The sequence below is a fragment of the Echeneis naucrates genome, chromosome 17, assembly GCF_900963305.1.
Source record: "Echeneis naucrates chromosome 17, fEcheNa1.1, whole genome shotgun sequence".
Taxonomy (NCBI): domain Eukaryota; kingdom Metazoa; phylum Chordata; class Actinopteri; order Carangiformes; family Echeneidae; genus Echeneis; species Echeneis naucrates.
This window is the reverse complement of record NC_042527.1, coordinates 18222893-18231403: the sequence shown is the minus strand read 5'-3', so window position 1 is coordinate 18231403 and position 8511 is coordinate 18222893.

The window sequence follows — 8511 nt, the reverse complement described above, 5'->3', positions numbered from 1 at the left end:
TCTCCGACTGCTACTTAATCACATCTGAGTTTACAATGATTGGCTCCAAAGCATCTGGGAATAAATTCAGCTACAGCTGATGTTTATCTGAAAATGCTGTGGCCAAATTTAAGGAGAATACTCAGCTGCCATGTCTAAAGTCAACAGAGGACTTCTCTCCTACACAGATTCACCTTGTGAAAGCACTATGGCCTCTTGATTCTGTGGCTCCTCTGAAAAAGAAAGTAATGAATCAGAAGAGGCTGCCACCTTGGCATTGCCCTCAAAATCGTCCCTTAAAGCAACCGCCATGAAAATTGGAAAGGACGTGGCGGTCCAGTAATGCAGCCCAGAAAGAAAGCTTAAAAACACATAAGAAGCTCGACTATTCACCGTTGATTGAACAATCCCAGGTTTCTCTCCGTACTGTAGCCGGGCTGACAGAGTCAGAGCTCTTAGCAGCTTCTTTTCTCATAAAATCGTAACATTCGACAGCTTTTACCGATCAGATGAAGCAGCTTCTCAATCAACAGTAACATCAGCTTTGTATTTGGAATCTTTTTCACCTTCAAACCTCTCTGAGCTAGTTTCTATAGTCTCATCATCCAGCCCATCGGCCTGTCTAAAGATGTTTTTCCACAAATTAACATGTACACCGCATCTGATCGATGTGAGTTTATCTCTTTGTGATCTACCGCAGCCTTCGAAGGCTGCTGTTATTAAAGCTCACTCAAAAGGCCTCATCTTGATCCAGATGTTTTGCCTAATATCTAAACTCGCTTTTGTTTCCCAAATTCTTTGAAAGGGCATTTTGTAAGCCACTTGTGATAAAATCTGCATAGCAATGGCTTGCCCCCCTCTCATAGTCAACAAAACAGGTGTTCCCACTTGCTTCTTGTGGGACGTTGCCACGTTCTGTTTTGCGCCACACGGATCAGGATTTAAGAGCAATTTTCATCGTACTTTAAAGCTGTTCAAGGTATATTATCAAGATTAACAAGGCACGATGAGTTTTTTAAACGTAAACTAAAGTATTATAGTCCAGTTAAAACTGAAATGAAAAAAAAGTTTGTTTGAAGGTCTCTACGTTGTTTTGCTGAACGCAGATGTTTTGTGTTTTAATCCCTCATTATAAACACCAATCTCTGAACAATAAACCCTCCAAATAGAACCACAAACTACATCTTTCTGGTTAGAAGTGAGAGGTTTCTGAGTGTTTGTTGGGTTTATAATGAAATAAATGACTGTCGCAGTTACGAGCACAAACAGATTCAGGTATGATTGTGATCATGATTAAAATAAACTAAAGTTTACTATTGAAAAGAAAAACAAACAGGAATATTTTAAGTTTCTTCTGCCCCCTTTTTACTTCAGCTTTATTGAATTTGTACATTTTTTACACTCCTTGGTTTGTTTGATTTCTATTTTCACAAACTACTGTTATGTGCCCACATTTTCTTCATTGATCCGCGTTGTTTTGTGTTGTGGTTGTTATGGAAAAGTTCATAAATTATGGACGCATCTTCTTCTTTCCTAATCACAAAAAACTTTTTTTCCCAAACTTAAAGTATACGCTCTGCCAAGACTCCATCTTCTCCTGAGCAAACAAGATTGAGGACCAAGCAAAGCGAGTTAAATCTCTTAACCCGACAACAATTGTTCTGCCCCTTAAGACAAAGAATTGACTAAATGGGAGAGATGAACACTTGTTGCCTCTAAAAGCAAAGAAGGTTTTGGATTTCACAAATACTGAATGGCATGTCTTCATTGTCACTGTGGATTTACACTGAAATGCTGTTAGTGCAAACCTCCAGATGGCTACAATGATCTCCCTGAGTACCAAATATAGAAATATAATATAATATAAAAGTAACTTAAGCTAATACTCCTGTTAGAAGAAACGCTGTTTTAAAGGACTACGTTGGCTCTTGCACTCCCAGATTTCATCACTCATGACCTCTGATGGCTTCCCTGTCACCGAGGAAAATTTTGAAAGCATCTGGCATCTCCAGGCCTTGCATCTCCAGGCCTTGATGATGAAACTGCGCTTTTGCATTATCCACGTGAAGCAGAAGCGGTGGCACGCTGCCAGCGCTGAAGCACAGAGCATGCAAGCCGGAGCATGAGTGCAAATGCAGTAGCAGCAGCAGCGTCGTCTGCCTTCAGACCGACGGAGCACGATCAGGCGGGCAGACAAAACTGGCACACAGTCAGATCATAAAGTCAGATAAACAATCATATTCAGGAAGTTAATTAGCCATTACTGGTACAGCCAAACTATTCCTCTGCCAAAGAAAAAGACTCCTGGCTTATACCTCAGTCAGTTATAACCTTGGACTGGAATTAGAGCGGAGCAGGAATGGCTTCATTTAGGTGAGCGTGGCCTCCAGTCTCTTGGCTCGGACGAGGACCGGGTTGTTCAGCTCGCGGGGAAATTAGGCTGGAGAAAAAGTCACTCTGTTTTGAAATTACCTTGGACACGAACCATAATCATCCACCCACCCGCTGAGCATTGAGGGGGAAATTTTCTTTGGATTTCATCACGAAATTCAATAAAGATTTAAACCGAGGGGACTGTGAATTGGAAAATGGAGGGCCACTTTGAGGGAGGCACTTAGGTACACCAAATGTGAATTTCCATTAGATAGAATGGAAAATAGACGCGGTAATGGCAGCAGGCACTGCAACATTTGGGAAGAGCTGCGTTACACCTGAATTTGACGCAATAGAGAGGAGGAATAAGGCAGTTCTTTGGCTGAATGGTCATTAAATATTGTTGTGCACTCCAGCTGAAATAAGCAATAAAACTAGCACCAATCTACATTAATTAAATTCAACAACACAGAACTGAAGCAGACCAGAAAAACAAACAGACGAGTCAAAAGGAAACAGGCAGGACATCAGAAAACACACATTTGATATCTGAGTTCTGCTGATGTAAAATTCCAGAGTTGAGGAGACATAAAGTGGGTGCGTTCAGGAGAGATATGATGGTTTAGATGATACTGAGACATTTCATTTTCGAAAACTTCCAAACATCCAATTCGCTGAGCGATGATATTTACATTGAACCTGTTACCTTCTGAGGAGGACCGACCTGCAGATTGAAATGGGATTTTTAATGGTGAGTTTTCAGAACATACTGCTGAAAAAAATGTCACCATCACCTGGGAGATATATCACAGTCTCATCTGCATACGTCTAAAAATCCAGTCTTTGATAAGATCCTGTGCGTGATCCTGTATGTATGACCATAACAAAGGTGGGCCCGGGACAGAACCCTGTGGAACCATTTCATTTTGTTGCCATAAGTCAGGACATGACGTACAAGATACTTTTTGGTTGTTTTTATAACCAATTAGGTGACCTGGCTGTAAACCAATCTACCCTTTGGTGTCGTTAACTACAGAAGAAAACGTTGCGGACTTGTTTGCTGTACTTGGGTTTAGAAGAATTGCCATATTGTGGCTCTTAAACCATTTATGAGCACTTTGAGGTTGGTTGGTTGCATGAATGGTTGGGGGACAATGACGCATCACTGCTGAGCTGCTTTCCCACACTCTTAGTCTTCGTCTTGCCTGCAGCGAAGCCCGGTCCTCACTAAGCTCTGGGTCTCCCTCTGTAGCCGTGGCCCAGTCACCCCTGAAACTAGATTCCCTCTTCCATCATGCCTGAGGGAACAATTTAATTAAAAGCTAGCTCAGAGGAAAGGACACCTATCACCCTATTCTTGACATGTCCACTGTCAACAAATATGGTGAGCAAATAAATCTCCCAGTGGACAATGTCGTGGCCTTGCCAGACTAACTGTAAATACGCACCAAGTGAACAGCTTGTGTTGTGATGGCTGTAATTTACTGGCTAAAGGGGGCAGGATTAAATCTTGCTCAAGCTACGAGTTATTTTCATGAGAATGCCCCACATCGTTTACGTTATTTAATCGACTCTGGTCCTGGAATCTGTTTTCTAATTTACCTGCAGTCCGATCTGAATGGGATTCTTTTTTCCTTTTTTTTTGACCCATCCGGTAATACAATCCATTCATTCCCCCTCTAATGACCTGTCGGCTGTTATTATCATGCTAACCATGTGTTTATTACACGAAGAGCCTCCACTATCATTCGTTAATGCAGAAATGTGAGGGGCCAAACGAAGGTGTCAGCTCAAACTACCGGCCAACAGACACAAGCAGAATGACCATATCGGAATCGTTAAGGGCCGGTGATGACGGTGACATGATTTTAATCATGGATGATTGGACAGGATGGCCGGATGAGCAAGATTTTATGTGCTATTAATGCGTTGTTTGATGTGTGTGTGTGTGTGTGTGTGTGTGTCTGTTAGCATTTCAGTCCCTTTGGCTCACTTTCTGTTGACAAAACCTCCCGAGTAAAATGTGGCTCTTAATCTACACGCTCCACTTTCCTCAGCAGCTCGTAGTTTTTCTGTCTGATGTTGGGTGCAGATTGCACACAGTAGGTTTTTATCAAAGCTTGTTTTTTCTGAAAGCTGCTGCAGACTATGAGACAATGTGCTGAACACAGCGAAGGTGAGTATTTATGGGTCAGTCACTGCGAGCTTTCACACCACCGCCCGTACAGGCGTTGAAAAATTCAAATGATTATATCTATGGATTCAGTTTTATGGTCACTGATTTAAAGGAACGGTAAATAGAAAGTGAATTGGAAATAAAAAAGACAAATATCAGTGGTTTTCTACAAGGTGCATAAATATTTTTAAAAATCCAAATAACAATTTAGAGAAAAATGGAGTGTAAGCACGATTTATGGTGCCGGGGTTAATCCATCCAAAGTGTGTCCTGTCTTTTAAATCCTCTCCTCGTGTCTCTGGTGAGGCATTTAGATATTTTCTAAATGGGAGTAGAAAAAAAAAAAAACCTCTCCACTACATTTTATGTAATAAAATTTGATAATTAAGCTACCTCGTGAATTTGTCTCCCATCTCCCATTGTCTTGTATGCGGTGTGGCTCATTCACCCCGAACAGGACGTTCAGTGAGCCTGCATTAAAACAGGCCTCCTCATCATTTGTCACCGGGCCCAGGGGTAATGAACGGGGTGAATTGGATGTACTCTCTAATTATGGAAAGGACAAAAAGCCAGTCAGATTCCCTTGTCAAGGTCCTCCTCCTGCAGCACCACGGGGAGCAGCTTTCACTCATAAATCAGAGGTGGGACACAGATCTGCAGCAGATTAGAGAGAACATAAAAGGGAGAAATATAGGCCCGTGCAGACCCCAGACAATCAACCATGTAACGTCCCCCGACAGGTAATAAGCAGGGGCCCGGTCTCTCCCGTGTGTTATGGAGGTCGTAAACACCCGCTGATCAGCATCCGCCGCCATCCACGAGCTCGGCAGCCGCCATCTTTCACTGCGGCCTCACCCTCGTCATCATCATCATCATCATCACTGTGATCATTGAATTGGCCGCTGCGATCAGACGCCGAGAGCGGCGTAACCTCGGCATTAGGAGAGCCATTTACATTGATCAGCGTGCTCCCGCTGCTGCTGCTGCTGCTGCCTGCCTGTTAGGTTTCGCCTGTGTGGTGATTGCATTTTAAATTTGCATGACTGCTCATGGCCTGCTCGTCACGGTTCAGATTATATAGAGCTGAGCCGCCCACGCAGCTGTGATCTGCACAGGCCCCTCGTGGATCCTCATAGTGGAGCTTGTTTTAAATATAACTCCAGTTAAAGATCTCTAAAGCGGTGGTTATTTTGAAGATTTTGTACACAGTGTTCCTTTGTAGGTATTTGTGTAAAAATAATTACTCCAGCACAGTTCCAAGCGCAGGCTTTTAATAGAAAGGTAACTACTTTAACTCAAGCAACTGCAGCTACTGAGTTGGCTGTCTCACCTTCCACAAACATGCTCGGCTGGTTTGATCCTTTTATCTTAAAACAGTGCTGTGTACTGTATAATGTATGAACTCCGGCATTACGTTCGAGCTGCGGTAACCATACTCATATTATTTCTGGGACGGCAGCATTAAGTGGTGCCACCGTGGAGAAAAAAAAGCCAAAACATTGAATTTGGATCCTTTTTTAAATATAAAATGACACAACAGACGGCACTGATAATTATAGAAAATATTGAATTTGCAGGTGTATCAGGCGTGGCTGCCTCATGCTCATATTATATTGCAAATTTGGATTCTTTTTAAGTTTCTGGTTTTATTCTATGCTCCTGTCAGGGGGCGGAAGATAAAAACAGCAGTTTATCTGCTCCCGTTAAAGTGCAGGCGGTTCCATGTAAAAGTCCTGTTTTTGACTAAGTGCCTGTTGCACCTTCAGCTCTCTTTAGTCCTGTTTCAAAATCCCGAGAGGATGTGTACTCTTCTGAACCTTTTGAGGCTGCGCTGAATGCTCCCCTCATAGCGGATGCTACGCGTTGTTTTTAATATTAGCCAGATTTTATTCTCAGGTGAAAAGCTCCGGCAGCAACATCACAAAGCAGCCGCGGGGAGTTTGCCCGGATGATGCTGAGAATATGGCCAAGTTGCCAAATTTTTTGTTTCTTAATAAAAATCAGTGAAAGCTTGGAGCTCCGTGTGCTCTTTTCGTGCCCTTCACTAAGTGCACACTTCAAAGATGGCCTTTCTTTGAAACAGCTTTTCTGGTGTGCTTCTGTTGTTGTTGTTGTTGCTGAACCTTCCAACCTAATGCTGCGTTATCGCACATTTTTCCCCAGTGACTCTGATGGCAGCACTGATGCTTCCAGGAAGTCTCTCGTGCTTCTCCCACGAGGAAGAGGTTTTCGTCGTTGTTGTTGTTGTTGTTGTTTTTACGCATTTATTTATTTTGGAGGCAGATTATTCACAATCAACATACAACATGCAGCAGCTCCAGCCAGGATGTGATGCGTTATTATATTTATATCTGCTTTAAGTGTCCTTCGGGCTGACAGCTGTGAACAGAAGCTGCCTGAAAATGGTGCTATCCTGCAAACCCTTTAAAGGGCAACTCTGCTGGCTTTTGACTGAATATATTTATAAATAATAAACAGCTCTGACTAACAATTGTCTGTAGCCAAAGCCTCTCTGCCATATATCTCCCTGTTGTCCAGAAACTATTAAAATCACATTAGTCAGCCACACTATTGCACTGATGTGAAGTTGCCATCCAAACTTCTTCCCCCAGGACGGTTTTGTTTTTACAGCAGAAATGTAATATTCTTTCTCGGGACAGAAACTGTCCTGTGATTTGGGAAAATGCACTCCTAATTTTGAATTATGTATTTTCATATAAAATGGAATTAGTTTCTTTCTGTTGTTGTTCAGTTTTGTTTTGTTTTTCTTCATTATTTCCAATCAGGTACAGCAGTGACTGTGAAAGGGGAATGTCAGTGTGTTTATTTGATTAGCAGTTTACCTTCATTATGACCTTAGCGTTAGCATTACCGCCACTGCTGCAACGTCCACAGCGATTACTCCGTGAATTCAGGCAGAGAGGCTCGAAGAAGGTGTTGGCAACTGCGTTAAAAGAAAAAACGTGTTAGTGATGCAGATTTATGTTGAAGAAGATGGTAGTTTAACTTTCATATTTAGTTTAGCTAATCAGGTCACATCAGCCAGCACCAACCTGTTTAGCCGAATTGGCAGCTGACTGTTTGTGGTGTTGTGTTGTTGTTTTTTTTTTACTTGTTTCACGCTGTGGGGAGAGCAGAATGGGGAAAAGTTACAGGTGCTATTTTAGTTTTAAGGGGATTAGTTGCTACGACACAACAAAGTTAAATGAATGTTCTGTGTAACCGCCCCCCCCCCCACCACCACCACCATAACGCCGCAGAAAACAAAAAGCTAAACAAAAACTGGGTCTTTCTCCTTTCTGTCAGACAAAACATCACCACTTAGAGTTGTGTGTCTGTAATCTGTGCTGAAATACATTTCAAAAGAAACACTTTCAGACCCTTGGCTGAAGGAATTATGGCTTTTATCCACTGAACGCACATGAAAAAGTGGTGTGATATTGTTTCATGGAGTGAGTACTGGGCAACTCTACAAAGGCCTAAATTACATTTGATAACACTGTTTATGTTCTGACTGTCTGAAATATCTCAGCATGGAAACTGTGATATTGTTAAAATTAGAGAAAGTTTGAGACAAATAAATGACGGTTAGAGTTTGGAAGTGAAACCATTTGGTTAAAGTTGGGGATGAATCTCAGGGCATAAGAAAAGAAAAGTTTACTGCAGGTCTGCAATCATGCACAAATTTATCGTCTCCTGCATTGAAGTCTGCAGTGCTGCACTCACATCCAAAAACTACATACCGTGTACACTAACTTGTGCATCAGCTTTGAAAGCGGGCACAGTTTATTGGCGGAAAGGTGCAAAAATGTCCCATCTCATCATATTTTGTAGGAATATTGGGCTGGTAAATACTCACAGAGCCAAATCCAACTCAGAAAATCTGCAGTGGTCCGATAATTTCTCGGAGAAATTACTGAAACTATATATGTGCATATTAAAAGTTCCAACGAATGTGTCTGGGGCTGAGAGCTGCAGATAAA